The 18,154-nt window shown below is 36.4% G+C and overlaps 1 protein-coding gene across 16 annotated transcripts in view; it reads right to left on the bottom strand.

Annotated features, from left to right (window-relative positions):
* The window catches only part of LOC149533827 (phosphatidylinositol 3-kinase, root isoform-like), a 246,894-nt gene that overhangs the window by 161,851 nt on the left and 66,889 nt on the right, over positions 1–18,154 (bottom strand). The window lies entirely within an intron of this gene.

Genomic DNA, 18,154 nt, shown 5'->3' on the forward strand with positions numbered 1-18,154 from the left:
CTACAAACCTGGTGTTGAGTAGTCTTCTATCTTCTTCAGCCATATTTTTGTCATTTTCAGCTTGGTTATTCTGTTCCATGACTTCACATATCCTGACTTAATGAATCTCCTATTCTCTTTTCAATTTTTTGACTTCTTGAAGAATAAGGTTCCTTCCAAGTAGATCTTCTATAGCTGCATCTACTTCATTTGAACTTCTTTCTTTGCAAATATCTTCAATTCTTTCTTCTACGTAGAGATTCTCGTTCGTCTTTTCTGCTAATTCTTTTCTTCTTTTCAAAGATTGAGATAGTTGCTCCTTCAGTTTCTTGATTTGTTCCATGGCCAGATTGTAGATCCAACTTTTCATTCTCAATGGCTTTCTCTAGCTTGTACACTTCCATTGTCTCTGATCTTTGCTCTCAAGCTGCTAAACTTTCTGATATGAGAACCTTGTTCTAATACCAATTGTTGGAAATGTAATGTAAACTAGGTGACTGGGGGTGGGGGGGGTGAATCAAGAACCACTTCAACTTCTTCAATTAAACCATTTTCTTAAGTTGTTTAATCTACTTGCATGCATGAAACATAAAGCAGTAAAGTAACAACACCATAACACAATATTTGGTAACCCAGAAACCCTCCAAGTAGAAGGTAAAACTGGGGTGGTGATGACACCCACAATGCTTTACTACTACACTAATAAAGTTCGCCTATTAAGGCTTACAAATGATCACTTCTGGTGATCTTACTCAGATAAAGAGTAATAAGGACTGTTAGGTCCACCTTGTGAAAGAATTTCTACAATACAATCAAGTATGTACTCTGTTAGGAGTTTCTGCAAAGGACTATTAGGTCCATTGGGTTAAAAGATTTGGTACTGATGCACCTGTTATGATGAATCAGTGGATTGATCTCTAATGTGCAACTCTGATTGTTGATGAAGATTCTTTGAAGTAAAATGATCACCTAACTATGATAGATGAGTCCCTTCCCTTCCTTGGAATGCTTGTAGCCTTCAAACAATCTGCTCTTCCATATTCGCTAATGTTCTTCAATTTCACACATCTTATTTTTGGATGAACAAAATACTCCATACTTATATCCATCCAAATAATTCCTTGATAGGTCGGCTACAACATAAGTAATTCCAAAAACAATTACCAAGTCGGCTCAATGTTTTAACTCAAGTCCAATGGCTTACTCAAGCGATGCTAAAGATATTCGGGCAACTCTATCACCTTGGCTAACTCTTGCACTTGGATGTTACCGGATGCTTGGTTCATGCTGATCATTCGGTAGACACTGCTGACTCGGTTCACACTACTCTGCCAGCTTGATCATTATATTGGAACAAGAATACTCTTCTTAACTCGATTCTCACTAGAGCTCGACGGATACTGTCAAGTTGATTGACACTGCTTACTTTCTGCAAGGTTAACATTGATGACTTGGTTCCTTTATGAGCTTGGTTAACACTGCAAACTGGTAACTCGGTTACTACTGTCTTTCACTATGATTAAGTGTTTTGACACAAATTGACAATATATCTTGACATGAGATAACAACCTCATCTAAGGATAATGCAATAAAATTTGACTCTTTAATTTTTGCTTTGATATTTTCCTTTTCAACCTTACCAAAACAACTTGCCCATTCTCATATGTTGTTTACTAACCAGTGACTCCTTAGATAATAACAAACTTTCAGAAAGTGTAATAAACCACTCCATGATGGGTAGTTTGTCATGGCACACCCTTTGCTCAAAATATAGAAGACAACACTTAACTGAAGAACTTTACCCATTTCTTCAACTTCCATTCCTTTTCCAAGAAGAGATTAAATTGAGTCTTTCACTTCAGTACGCTTCGTCTATATTTTCTCCTAAAATTCTAAGATTTTTGTATTCTTAACATGTTGAGTTTCCTCCTTGGTTTTCCATCTTGTCATTGATTTCTTCACTCCATCCATGATTTTCTTCGCATAAACTTTACCCATATGCTCTTCTATGATGTCAATTTTTAGCTGGAACCTGTTTTCCTTTTTATTTATCCTTGTGCATATCGTACATCTACACTCTACCGGAGACTCACCTTCTATTGAATTACGCACAGGTTCAATGAATGGATTTGAGGACCATTCTATTTGAAAATTTCTGGTCGTTAGATCCCAATTCCAATCTTTTTTGGATTTTGCATCATTTTTTGCATTGTATTTGCTTTCTCCCTTTCCTAGTCGTGCACCATCGCCATCTTTGGAATTCTCATCCAAGTCGATTATATTATTATGGTTACTCTGGGTGTTAACCTGAAGATTTTGGCTACACTGGGTATTTAACTAAAGATCTTCTTCAAGTTCATCGTGATCAAAGATATCAAATTCGCCAACTTCTTCACTATGTGTCAATGGTACTGGTAGTGGTTGAGAATCTTGTAAATGTACTTGTAATGTTGTAGCTTCCTAATTTTGACCACTTAAATATGATGACAAGATTTTGCGAGTGCATTTGGTTGGCCTTTCTTGGCTTCCACCACATGTAGGACTCTTACCCTTGTTCACGTTCGACATCCCCAAACAAATATAGGCTGCCAAAGTATTCAAGTTATTCAAAAAGTGGTAGTCGACTATTGCATATATTTATCTAAATAGTATTCATTCGTTGTACGACCTACACTATTAAATATACATCTCCTAGGTCTCCCTAGTTACTACATGACGAAGTGGTATTGCTCACTGGTCCCAAGTGATTACTGACCACTAATAGTCTAACTTGTACCTACTAAATAACAACAAACTAAGATTACACAATAAAGACATATAGGAATCTGAATTACTCACCTTTGCTTTAATTTTGGTCATTGCACTCAGGACTCGCTTGGCAATGATCTTAGCAGTTTGAGAAATTGAGACTTCGCTATCGATTGGAATTGAGACAACCTATTGATCTATGAATGTATTTATACCACTCTTTTTTGGCAAATTCTGCAAGAATATTATAGCGTATACAAAATATTTGGCGAAGCCCGCGTAATAAAAACAAGTCTTATGGAATTTCCAAGGCAAATATGGTTCGTCCAATATATGGCCGTGCATAATATACTTGGCGAAATGGAATTAGTGTGTGACGCACGTGCACATACTTGTGGAGCCAATGTTGTTCCTTTGCTAAAACATTTTTTTAAACCAAGGGCGAATTGAGGATGTCGAAAAAGTTCTCCTTCGGAAATCATAGGCAAATTTGTTTAATTTTTCATATGCAACTAATATTTTTGATTGCCTATATCGCGTCAAAAGGAGAGCCGATGGCATAAATCCTATGGTGATGGACCCCGGAGTGTGACCCGTTCTTGGTAAACTTAGGGCGACACAACATACCATGTGGAAAAAATTCGCCAAACCAATAGTCAATGAGCAAAATTCACCTATTGGCGAATATGCGTCAGTAAAGTAAACGTTGCACACGGGAGTCTTTTTTACATATCTTTGCTCACCTCAGAGATGGATTTATTAATATTGCCTCTTACCATTTCGGTCGACACTTCCAAGCATTATTTTTTTTCCTTTCCTGAATCATTTTTACTCGCCATAGCTTCTGCTCTTTCCAAGCTAATATATGATCATATACAACGATTGTTCTAGGAAAGCCGAGCATTGGCTAAGTTACCCAGCATCCCTATACTAGACATAGACACAAGATCGCACCTGCACAGGAGAGTCAGCATACTCAACACCAATTATTTGCATTCTCCAAATCGCACTATACCATTCTTAGGTCATGCATTACAATCTAATTCTCTTTTTTTTTCAAAAGCCATGCATATGAATTACCTGATTTGCCTATTAAGGAAGGCTTCATTATTTATTTTCTTGTGTCCAAAGTTGGAATGATTTCAGCCTACGTCTTTCTTTCTTTCTGTCAAACTAATATAAGGAGACATCTTGATAATGAAAGATCGTGTCTACGATAACATTTCGAGTATGATTGTGCAAATGTTCTCTATCAAAGAGTGCCAACTCATACAGGGGTATTGTCAATATACCTCTGAGATGAGTGTTGCACCTGTATGATAATGAATTATTCAAAAGGAAAGTATATTCTCATTTGTAATGTCATAGGCCAGTTTGGGCATAAAAGATGTCAATGTTCGTTTGGGCATGAAAAGATGGCAATGTTTATATTCCATAAACCAAATATCACTTAAGGAATCACCCAAGAATTCATTCATGAGGACCACTATGGTTGAGATGAGGGTTGTAAATGGGAATATCCCTGCAAAGAAAAGCAAACATAAATCAGTAACAATACTCAAATCTAAATAAATAAGTCAACTCATGGGAATCCTTTGTATATTTTCTTGTCGTCAAGTCAAGCGGCCGGTGATCGGGCTTATAATATGCCCCATCCAAAATCCTTGAACAACGTATATTAGTTTCATGAATTTTGTTGTGATCACTATAAGTCAGAGTGGTAGCAGTTAGAAGATAGGTTGATGAAAGGTGTCCACAGCCTCGTCAATTTACTAGCTGATACTCTAACACTAGGATGCTCAGTGACAAGACAGTGGAATCCCGAGCCTACTCCCAAGGTAGGGAGGACCTTTCTAGTTAGAGATTGTGTGGGGATACTTAAAGGTCCACAGTTGGGAGGTTAAGCCCAAAGCAATGCTTCTCCTCGCTTCCAATTGCCAAGACTTGCACAACCCAAGGACATTATCTACATCTTTCTCAGGTATTTATTTCATATTTCTGCATTTCATTTAATGTACATATATATAGTCATTTATTTAAATTTTGTTATTTCTTTATTGTAATTATCAGGATTCAGTTACATGGAAATGCAATGGATATGGTAGTTTTAATTGAAGTTCATGTGAACCTAGAAATTGAAATGTTCGTTTATCTTTTAGTTATGTGAATTGTAAGCTACAATTAACTCGTATTATCCCTTACATGTGAATGGGTAGAATAACTAATATAATTGTCACTCATATCTTTTGATTAAGATTCTAAGGTATTTCATTTAATCAATAGTTAAATGAAGTATAAAAAATTAGCATGTTACAAGTTGAGTTGTTTAGGTATGTGATTTGAATTATTTTCTTTGTATTGCGAATTCCTATTTGAGTTCAGTAGTGTTCGCCATTTCGGAAGTGGACGATCTTCCCTACTTGGCTTTTTTCAATTTCGGTGGGATTCAACCCTCACCCTATTATGTCTGTGTACTACTTTGCTTCAGGTCCGGTACATCTAGAGTGTCATCTTTGTCTCCAATTATTATATATATATATTTCATGATTGGAGCTGCAACTATATTTATAGTTCAGTATTGATTGGCTAATCTAGTCGTTAACATTTGAAACCCCCCTTGTCTATATTTATGTTATTTGGAGTTATATTGGTCTTAACATTCAATTCTATTAAAGAAGAATAGCGTAGCCACGCATACACATCATACGAATTTATATATTCACTGTACGACCATCTAAGACAAAATACACAAGCGAAGCAATAAACCTGAAGAGTCCATACAACCTCACCGTACGGCAAACATTGCCTCTATCCACTATATGGTCACCAATCTTCGCAACAAAAGCTAAGTTCATTTGAGCACATCTAATATCTGCTACCATACGACCTCTACATTTGTATTACAGACAACTAGTTCTGTGCACACCCTTCCACTACTGTACGACACCTTCACTCGCTTCCACAGTATGCCACCAGAGTACCACATGCATCATTGAACCGTATGCCCCTCTTCATTGCACTTACACCATACATATTATACCGTATGGCTATTATATCGTACACTTACAAGAAGATACACACTGTACGGTTCATATTAAACGTACGCCTACATAGCCAGCTCCTCACCATACGGGTCAGCACTGAAGATCATACGCCAATCCATGTCATAAAGACTAAACACTTCTAGAGGCCAATTTTCACCCTCACTCAGTCTTGTCGTCCATTACTTCACTTTGTCATATTGATCTAGGTAGTGACAAAGGCATCATGTGTGATTGGGAATATTACAATTGTATTAGTGCGAGTGATCCTGCCAGCCTATGGATAGTGAATTAAAGTTTATAGTCGTAAACAAAGGAGATCCCACCCGGTTGATAAAATGACGAATTTACCAAAACCCACTCCTGATGAAGTCATGGCACTATTGAGGGATCTTTCAAAGAATCAGGACAAAATCAATGACACTCAACGACTTATGCAAGAAACTCTTCGAAAACTCGTGGAAAATAAGATTCTTGGATCCACTCTTTTCAACGAACTCTGCCTGTAAGGTTGAAGTCATAGAAATACCATCTCCCCAACCTCAAAAACTCTCTCAGTCTGGTGCCAATGAGCATAAATATTCTGTTGATTCTAAGCACTCTGCATATTTTTTTGAAGAGCGGATAGAATATCTTGCTTCTCCTGCAACCAATCTATAGCCAATGGTGCTCGGCTATCTGCTAAGGCTAGATCCACAAAAGAGAAGGCTTTGTACCCATAAAGTGCTCTAAAATGTGCCATACCAATGGTCATATGATCACTGGAATTGTAGTGGTATTCGCCCAAATACAACCATCTAACCCATGCCCGTTGCTCTCCAGAAATGTAATTATGGAGGTACCCTACTATCCACTTATTTACTATCTCCATTTGATTGTCCGTCTAAGTATGGTAGTTGGTATTGAGTATTTGTTGAGTCCCTGTAAGCCTGAAATTTTCTTGCCAAAACATGCTAAGGAACATACTGTCCCTATCACTAACAATGGTCTTGGTTAGACCATGTAGTTGGACGACCTCCCTGAAGAAATAATGTTACTACCTATAAAGTTGTCCAATCAGCTACCACTGCAAAGAAATTTGCATACTTCATCAATCTGTCTACCACCACAAACATATTGTCCTTACCTTGTACTTTCGAAAGCCCTGTGATGAAATCCATGGATATACTTTCCCACGTGTCCTCGGGAATCGGTAGGAGATGCAATAAACCAGCAGGGTGCAAATGCTCTAACTTGTTTTGCTATCAAGACAAACACTCTCTAACATGATGGAAGACTCGCTCTTAAGGCTCTTTCAAGTGAACCTCTTTTGTATCTGTTTGTAGGTCTTAAAGTACCTAGAGTGGCTTGTTGTAGGGTTGTCATAAATGACATGCTTAATCTACTCCTTAAATTTGGATTCAATGACCAATTAAATCATGTTCTTGTAATAAATAATATCATCGATCACCCTGTACTTGTCATCTTGAACCTGCCCGTCCATAACCTCAAAAGCGAAGGTGATTTTGGAGTACTCAACTAACATTTGAGACTTCCAGTCAGCTGAAATCTCTAACGTAGTACAAGAGGCACTAACCGGTCTCCTAGATAATGCATCTACAACTATCTTGTTCTTTCCCTTGATGTACTAAATATCAAAGTCGTAAGCATAGATCTTCCTGATCCACTTTTGTTGTCTTTCATTCAGCTCTTTCTGTGCCAAGAAAAAGCACAAGTTGTTATGATCAATCCTCACTACACAACATCCATCCACTAGATACTATTTGAATTTAGCTAAAGCATGCACGATAGCCAGTATCTCATTATCATAGGTGGAATACAACTTCTCATGATCTTTCAATTTCCTACTCTCATATGCAATAGGGCGTCTATCCTACATAAGTACCGCAACAATCCCATCACCTGAGGTATCACACTCCAAGATGAATGGTCCAGTGATATCTAGTAGTGCTAATACTGGCCACATGCTCATCACCCTCTTGACCTGATCAAAGATCACCTCAAAATCTTTAGACCACATAAAAGCCCTCACTTTTGTAAGGTCAGCAAATGGTGTTGCAAGCTATGAAAATCCCTTCACAAACCTCCTGTAGTAAGAACACAATACCAAAAATCCCCTCAAGTCTAATACGTCCTTTGGAGGTGGTCAATCTAAGGTAGGCTGAACCTTTTCTTGATGAACTTTGACCCCATTAGCATCAATCACATGTCCCAAGTACAAGATCTCTATCAAACTAATCTCACATTTGGATTATTTAGCCAATAGTGAGAGTTGCTCCATGATCCTTAAAACCTCATCCAAATGCTGCAAATTTTCCTCCCATGTCGCGCTAAAAATCAAAATGTCGTCAAAGAACACCAAAACAAACTTACACAACTGTTTATTAAAAATATGGTTCATGCATGACTAGAATGTAGCAGGTGCATTGTTGAGTCCAAAAGGCATCACCAAAAACTCGTAGTGGCCATAGTGGGATTTGAATTCAATCTTATGTACATCCTCCTCACGGACCTTAATCTAATGGTACTCATAACAAAGATCAATCTTAGACAAGTAGATAGCCTCATGCAATTCATCTAAAAACTCATCAATATGGGGTATGGGATACCTGTTCTTAATGGTCCTCTTAGTCAGTGCTCTATAGTCAATACACATCCGTAGAGTTCCATCGTTTTTCTTGATCAAAACTACAAATGGAGCAAAGGGACTAGAACTCGGCCTTATGCGGCCCATGTCAAAGAACTCTTGAATAGTCCTCTCTATCTCCTCCTTGTAGTGTCCTGGGTGACAATAAGGTGTCCTAACAACTGGCTTCGCACCCTCTTCTAGCTCTATCACATGCTCAAATCCACGGTCAAGAGGTATACAAGGAGGGATATCACCAAAGACTGCTTTGTGCTTGTCTAACATTGATTAAATCTCGATATGATGTTCTTGTCCTAAGTTTGAAACAGATTTAGTGGAGATAAAATAATGCGCTGCTTGCTCTGTATCCTCGTGTCTCAAAATGGATTCCATCCTATGAGCTGAAACAATTATGGGACCCCTATCAATCATAGCTCTAGGAATGACTTATTGATCTCCTCTCATAAACTCAAACTATTTATGATCATGATCAATGGTGTATCTACCAAGAGTCTAAAGCCATCGCACACCAAAAATAGCATCAATCCCACCTAACTCAATCATATAGAAATTTGTCGTAAGAGTATAACTACCCAGCTAGACCTCAAGCTGAGAAACCATCCCTAAACAATTAAGATCTCCACTAGCAACCTTAAAATCAAAATGCGAAACCACATCCACCTGTAACTTCCTTCTTGTTGCTATAAAAGTGGTAATGAAGTTATGTGTGGCCCTTGTATCCACAAAACAAACCATTTGTTGCCCTTTAACCACTCCCTTAAGAAGGATGAGACTACCTGTAGGAACACCTGAGGGAGTAGCAACTGTAGGTGACTAATCTAAAATTTGTTTCTACACTTTTTCCAACTAAGGTTATTCATGAACACTATGCTCATCATTGTCATCAGACTTGTTACCATCATTTCCATCATTTGAAACTACTTCAATATAATGAAGCTTGCCTTTCCCAAGGCCTCTATGATCCGGTCACCAAGGTTCGTTGCATGGAAAACATAAATTCCTACTTAGCTCATTTTTTGACTCTATATCAGTCTTAGGTGGATTACTCTTATTATAATATGAAAATTTCAGATTAGTCATAGGTCCCTTAAAAGGCTTTTTGGGAGGCTGAACCGCTGAAAATGAGCTATCCAAATCAAGTGTCATTTTGATTGCATCTTGTAAAGTACTTGGTTTGAGCACTTTGACAAATCCCTTAACCCTCTCACTCAAACCTTCCACAAACAACATTACCTTCCTATTTTATGTCATATCTGGGACCATGATAGATATTTGTTGAAATTCATCAATATAAGTATCCAAAGCTCCATTGTGCTTGAGTTGAGCTAACTCCTTGTAGTAAACTTCTATGTCTTTCCTGTCAAACTTGCTTATCAATTTATTACTAAACTCCTCATACGAATTAATCATGCCATGATCTTGAGAGACTAAACCATGGTGTCACCAATCATAAGTTGGTCCATCCAAATGCATAGTAGCAAACTTGATCACATCAGTTTCAGACATGGCTTTTAGTGTGAGAAAGGTATACAATTTTCGTATCGATGCCCTAGTTGTAGTTTTCCTATAGCCATCAAATACTGGTAAGGAAAACTTGTTTTAAATCCTTGTTTGGGGCCTTTGGCTCCTCTCATCTCTTGCTCTCACTAACTTCCTTGTTTGGGGCCTTTGGCTCCTATCATCTCTTGCTCTCACTAACTTCCTTCGTCAAACCGATGCCTACTGAAGTAAAAGGCTCCATTGAATCTCTTCTTGGAAAACCAATGGAAGTTGAAGAAATGGGTAAAGTTCTTCAGTTAAGTGTTCTCTTCTATATGTTGAGCAAAGGGTGTGCCATGACAGACTACCCACCATTGGGTGGTTTATTACACTTTTTGAAAGTTCGTTATTATCAGAGAAGTCATTGGTCAATAAACAGTGGATGGGAATGGGCAAGTTGTCTTACTAAGGTTGAAAAGGAAAATATCAAAGCAAAAATTAAAGTGTCAAATTTCATTGCATTATCTTTGGATGAGGTAATAGCAATAGACAATACATTCTGGGTATGCATGCATGTCTATATTGTACACAATTTTGTCCGCCAACCCAATCTACTAGCTATTATTAAAATAATGGATAATTCAATAGTGGAAAACATATTTGGACTAGTGAAGAGTTCTCTAATTGAATATGGAGGTATAGATGAAATGACGATTACCCAACGGTTGGTGTGAGTTGGAGCAGATGGAGCTTTAGTAATGTAAGGCCACAAGAATGCTCTTGTCACAAAGTTACAAGATTTTCTTGCACCTTATATTTTTCGCATTCACTACATGGCCCATAGAATGAATCTAGCTTTTGGAATTGTCATCAACTCTTTAGAAATATACAATGTTGAAGTTTTAATCGATGAGATCTATACGCACTTTTGTCGAAGTCCTAAACGATTCAAAGAATTTCAACAGTTTGTCAAGGGACTAACTAATGGGAGAAAGCTTCTTAAGGATAGTGATACCAGATGGTACTCTCAAGATGGACCAGCTCATCAAGTTTTTTCTAAATATCCATTGTTGCTTGGTACAATGGAGTCAACTCGCGACGATCAAGGTGGTCAATGGAAATATGGTGAGCTATTTGAAAGGTTAAGTAATGTAGAGACACTCTTAACGTTAGCAGTCATTCTCCCTATGCTAGAGGAAATGAGAAATATAATGAAGAAGATCCAACAAAGATTTATTTATATTGCAGAATATAATACGTTGCATAAAATGACATGCGCGGCCCTCAATAATCTCTGTAGAGATCCAGATTCATTTTCTGTGGATGAAAAACTTTCAGGGTGGATGAGAATCACAGATTTGGATAATCCTTAAAAGTTTTTAAAGATTGATGCAAAGGGGGATGTGCCAATATACGGGGTGTTGAGATACAAATGCACTACTATGGAAGGCTCATGTCCACGAGAAAAGAAAAGAAACCCACACAACCAAAATTAATTGTTACAAAGAAAGTGTTTGAGTAGATTGTTAAGTCTGTAATGGATTCTGTGAAGGAAATTTCTTAAAATCTTTCCTCAGAAATTAGAGAAAGCTTGCCTCGACACGAATTACTTGAATTAATGTGTACTGTGTTTCCCCATTATTGGAGTTTCAGAAGTCCTAAAGATTTTAGAGATAAGTTATTGGTTTTGATAGATCAATGGGGTAACTATAAATGGAGTTTAAGATGAATCTCGTTTGAGAGAGCAGTCCCGTCATTTTGCCATTACAATGAAGGAACAATATGACCTTATGCGGAACCCCAGAGAAGAAGGATTAGGAACCGAACTTTGGAGAAAGCTAGTTTAGAGCAAAGTGTTTTGGGATTCAATATGAGAATTATTCAACTTTGTTGAATTATGCTTGACCATGATATTGGGGTCTGTAGAGGATAAGAGAGTTTTCAATGCTTTGGGGTTCCTAAAGTCAAAGGTAAGAAATAGACTAGCAAGAACTTGGAAAATTGTCTAAGGTTGTATACATCCAGATATGAAGTCAATAATTTCCCTTACGACAGCGCACTGAAATTGTGGAGGAAGAAATGTCAAAGAAGAGGTTTGGGCAACATTTCAACCAATGATATCACTAACTCAAGTAGTGTTACCAGTCTTGGTAGCATTGATGTTGATATTAATTCTTACGTACATTGTACAGTAGACAGTTGATATTATAATTAATTGTGAAACCATAAACGTGCGACATTAAAGTATAATTCAGGATTAACTCTAGTAATTATTACTAATTTCTAAAGAGTTGAAAATCATACTTCCATAGTCATAATAAAGTGACATTTACTTTAATTTATTTTTGAGCCATACGCATTACTCTATAATTAAAAGAATCATACTTCAGCACAGCCACCAAGTTGCAAAGAATATTACAATAGTCCAAATACAAATTCTGACAACACCAAAATAACGTTAAATTCTCAATATTTCAAACTTTATAAAAAATTGGTGCTTTTCAAAAATAGCGAACTTCTCCAAGAAGTGTGTTCTCCCACAGTGTCAAAATTATATCTAGAAAGTAGCATTGAGCTCATCTTTGCATCTGAGCTCACTACCACTATTTAAAATTCCTTTTAGTTTTTGATGAAATTCGCATTCGCCAAGAATCTCAGAGCTTTCCAAGAACGTTGGAATGGACCAAGAGGGGGTATACTAGCGCTTGCACCAAAACAGGGTGCAAGTGTATAGCCGATAGATTTGGGGTTGTATTTATTTTACAAAATGTCTCTATTAATTCCATGTCAATAATAAAATATGGGCAAAATATGTTAAAAGAGCTTCAGTAATGTATTATTATTTTACTATTCTTTATAGAATAACTTGAGAGTCTTCTAGAGAGCGCCAGTATAATTATTTGGTGATGCTAATTTATTTAGGAGCATTTTAGAAACTTTAGAAACATTATGATAGACTTAATTAAATCGTGAGAACAATATCACAATTTGATTGGTAGTGGAAAATGTCTCCTACTTAACATAGTCCAATTATTATACAATGTGCGAACCCAATATGTACAATTTGTCTAGTTTAAAACATTGATCAAATATCATTTGTAATAATTTTTCATAATATATATTTTATATCATTTTATTATATATTTTATAATATAATTATATTAAAATAAAAAATTAATATAAAATTTAAATATGTAATTATTACTAATACACATTGTATTTAACTACAAATATATTATATTTATTATATTATCGATGTCATAAAATAATAACAAAACTAAATATTTGAACTAAATTATTTTAAAGATTAACAAGTTTAATTACAAGATATATATTCTAATTCATAGAAAAGGTTTAATGTTAAGGGAAAAATCTACATTGAGTTGCTGTTGTTGTGACACCTAGAATGCTTCATTTACCATAACTATTAATTAATTACAAAATATTATAATTATTATTTGAAACCTTCTAAATGTTGATGAAATCCTACCATTTGTAATCTCAATTCAAACTGAGTAAATGATGTTGACCAAGAATTTTAAACAAACAATTTACTGTACATTTGAACCTTTTAAATTGTGTTACCAATGCATCATATTTTATTGGAATGCAATTATATTAACCTAAAAGATATGCACAATTTCATCCCCATAATGAATTGAAATTACTCCCAAAATTCAGTATTGACTTGAAAATTGATATCAAAATAATAATAATAATAAAACACAGTTACAATAAAAACACTGTATCAAGTTATGTTTTTAAAGTTTTTTTGAGGAAAAATGTTTTATGGAAGTTATCTTCCCACATTCCAATGCACCACTCGCCACCATGCAAGATTCACTTACATGTTTCTCCTGCATGCCTTCCTTGCAAACAAAGCTACTCATACCTTTCCCTCTTTCTCCTCTTCTCTTGTTTGTCCACAGACAGATCTTCACCTGCCTCTTTCATAGCTCCATCACAATTTTTTTCAAAATATCCATCACAAATTTCCCCCAAGATGAAGAAATGGGTAGTAATGGTAGTGACCATCTGAGTACACATTTCAATCATGTCGTAAAGCAAAGCTCTTTTCTTGTTCTTGTCTGAGCTCTCTTCCCATTAATCTCTTAGGGCATTCATAATGCTTCATTAAAGTTTGCCAATACAAATTAGTACATGACTCTTCAAAATTTCAATTAACTATTCCAGGAAAAAGGGGATTTGATAAATTTTACTGATTATGCTAATAGCTCCTGGCTCCAAAGGTTAGTCATCCGTGTAGAATCAAGGCAAACATAACAAGCTCAAGATTTTCATTTTAATGGTGACACATGAATCCTTTATATTCGCAAGAGTAGCCATGAAAGAGGATTGCCCTCTCACCCTAAAACTGATCCAATAACTGGCCAAGTTCGAACACTTGGGTCATCTGTGTGAAGCAGCACAGTCAGACCTTGAATCTGCCCTCTTCAATGCCCCTCCATTCGAAGACCCTAGAGTCCTTTTCCTAGAAATAAACACAAAGTCTCAAAAGCCCTACAATCCCTAACCCTAGGTCTGAAAACCCTACAAAAATGGTAAAGGAGGCTTTCGACATCTTCTATTGATGACAGTCCACCATAATTGAGTTCTGATCACCCCGCTCTAATGGAAAATCTATCTGATTTCCCCATTTCTTTCCACGGAGATTTGATTTTATTTAAAAGAACTTATGATTATGCCCTCATCCTCTGCAAGGTCCAACGTGAGAGTTATCCTCCTATATAGTCCACTTTTAAAGCGGCAATCAGGTTTGTGGCAAGCAGTTATGTGGCCCAACATGCTGCTAGTTGACAGATATACAAATATGTAGGCAGTGCCTGGAAGCTCATTCCAACTAAATTTTATCGGTGACCGATCTAATTTTTTCAGCACAAGCAGCTGTAAATTTTTCCGGCACAAGCACCAGCATCAGGAAAATCCGGTGGGCTATCGCCCAGGTGAAAGCCTATCGGCTAATTACAGGAAATGATTTGTTGCAGATATTATCTGTGTGAAGCTTTCTGTTTTCAAATACTTGGATTATAGTTGTGGTTATCAGTATTTTGGATTTGCAAGAACTTCAAGGTTTGCCATGTGTTTCAAATTCATATAATAGTGGACTGTGAATATTATATTCTTTGATAATATTCAAGTTTCCAGTGAAGGATAAAATACCCAAACGCCAGCCATATCATATTTGGGCTGTTATTCAAGAATATTTTTTCCTTACCATATGCTAGATGCTATAACAAAGCAAAGACAATATGTATCGATAACCATTGGAAGCCTTTTACAAACTGCCATACCATCTGAAGCAGAGGCATGAGACCTACTAAAGGATTTCTAGCCCACTTTGGAATCATTAATTTGCAAGATTATTGTTGACGGGGTTCCATGGCATTTGGAGCTTGCATTTGTTAAATGTGAGCCATTTATTTATTGCAGACCTGATTTACATTATAACATATATGATATAAGAGAACAGCAATTAAGTTTGTACTTTAGATTTACAATGCAAACTTGAGCTCTTAAAGTATCTGGTATCAATCACAAATGGTTAAGTTCAATCAATTTATGATGGATATTGCATTTTTTGATGCATAATTTTTAGTATTTTGAGCAGCTAGTGAAGGTGAGAGTAATAATATTTGAGTTAAACAATTTGTACCAACCATATCATTTGATTCTACGATTCTTAACTCAATACAGTTGATTATTTTATATGTTCTCAACTTGCTTGCAAATTGTTTGATGATATATTTGTTGCTGTGAACAGGGGCATTTTTAATCCGGTTTCCACCTTTGTAGTGTGAGCAAGCAATTCTATCTAACTAATTCCTAGTTCCAGACCTATTCACATTTCTAGAAGTCTCTAGTAAACATGTGTTTGTATCACCTAGTTGTCACATATCATAGGATTAAGACATTTGTCATCATCCTAGTTAGTCCTACCTCTCAACTTTGCCTATATAAATGAGGCGTCATAAGTACATATCATATCTTAAATTTTTAATGCACCATAATCAAACAATACGTTACTCTTCTTAATCTCTTATATAAGGCATATTTTGGTTTAGCAGATGATCTTGGCAGCTTAAGTTCATTGGGAACTATAACATGGTATCAAAGCTTCAGATCTGCAAATCCCTTCTCAAATCTAGGAGACAGTTATGTAGGAGCTCTTACTAGGTGCACTTTGGGGTAAAATGGAGCTCACCATTGAGTCCAAAAGGCCTAAAAATCTCTATTTTTTTATAAATGGAACTCTCATCTTTTGGAGTTGAAAAAAGTATTGCCCGAAATCAGAATGCCAAAAGGAGATTTTTAACATGGACGATCTGAGTATAACAGAAAGACCTAACATAGGAAACCCAATCATGTGGGTCAATTTCTAAAGTAACAATTTTCCTTGAGAGAAATGTATATCAAAATGTTTTAGAGGAATGATTAAGGGCCTAAAAGAGCTCACATCACCTCAATGTAAGTAAAGAAATTCTTTTGCCCAAGGAGATAACAAAAATCCATACACATGGAAGGTATGGATAGACGGTCATTAATGCAGGCGAAACAAAGCCTACAATACATAGGTTTATTATTCATTGTCAAATGTCTTGTGAAAAAGTCAAGAATCTTGAGACAACGAGGTTATTGAAATGGTGGTGAAACCTGAAGGATTTCCTTCAGAAGGGCATACGCTAGGAAAACATTCTTGGTCATGGTAGTGGAGAGAGTGGTATCTTCTGCTAATCTAAGGCGGGAAGCATAACTAATGGAAACCAAGAATCAATGTAGATGGTGAGTTTGCAAATATTGAGTAATTATACATTGGAAAGAGCAAGGGAACAAGAAGCCACATGGAAGGTGAAAGACAACAAAAGTATTTGGAAGAGAGAGTTGATGTAAGATGAGAAAATCCCTAGTGCAGGATGTTGGATATCTATTGAAAGACATATTCCATGTCAGTTTCACCTCCAATACAAGCGAAGAAAGTATATCTATTGGAATTGAAAGAAAATGTATTCCATTAAAAATGTTAAAATAGGGTGAATTGCATATGTAGAGGTGGTGTCTCCCAAAAGCCATGACAAGGCTGATGTCTTTTGTAAATCAAAATCTTCAACATGCATCTCTTGAAGATTGAGCTCTTCTTTCCTATTCAATATAGGCTTTTAGAATAGGATATTTATGTTGCCATGCCAGATAACATCTTAGAGATAATATAAGGCATTTGACCTACGGCATTTTAGGGCAGAGAGCTGAAAAAACACTTTTAAGGATGGTAATCTGGATATACGTACAGTAAAGAGTTGTAATTGCCATAACTAGTAGCAGTAAAGCATCAATACAATTAAAAATTCTGATTTCACCTTTCAAAGCTTTCAATAGACATAGCAATATAGAATTATAGTATTACACCTTTTAGCTAAAAAATAGTTATAATACTAAACCTCTATCCAAACAAACTATAGGATTTTCATCTAAAGCCTGCATTCAAGGGCTTTCAAATCTGGAACCTTGATCATTTTTTGGCCTGAAACAGCCGTCATGCTTAAACTTCTTACATTAACTTAGCTATCTATGCTGTGACCACCATTTTCTTGAAAGATAAATGAAGAGGATAAGAACATCACCACCTTTAAATCATCAGAAGAATCAAAACTACCCAGAAAATTGATTTAGATTGAGAAAACAATCCAGGCATCCTTGACAATTACCTAAGTTTATTTTTTAAACATTGAGAAATATGGCATTGGAGATGCTTGGACATCCTCAAGATGGTGGAGGGACATCTCGGACATCCCTGGCTGTCCTGGGATTGCCAGACATCCGAGTGATGTCTCACCTTTATGGAAGGGCACCCCCTGAGAACATTCCTAGCAATCACTAGAGATATGGGATGGCCAAGAGACGCTATGGGGAGTTGGACACAGGGATGCAGGTTTGAGAGGAGAAAGACTTTCCCACTCTAACAGACAATTTAACAGAATTCTATATTTCTATGTAAGTGATGCTGCTTCTTTATGATCTACCCTTGGTACCATGATCAAAGCAAGAAGTATTAAAAGATACCACTGCATTAATATCTAATCCATCCTCAAGATTATTATTTACCATTCACTGTAAGTCTTTGGCCATCAATGATGAATATTAGTCATTCAAACTGCAGACAGTAACACATAAGTGACATATTTTGCCAAATATACCAATCTTCCATTGCCTTCATGTTTAGGGCATTCAGTCAGGAAGTTGGCTC

Source organism: Cupressus sempervirens, chromosome 10 (genome assembly GCF_028749045.1).
Source record: "Cupressus sempervirens isolate cs-2001-9-10 chromosome 10, ASM2874904v1, whole genome shotgun sequence".
Taxonomy (NCBI): Eukaryota; Viridiplantae; Streptophyta; class Pinopsida; order Cupressales; family Cupressaceae; genus Cupressus; species Cupressus sempervirens.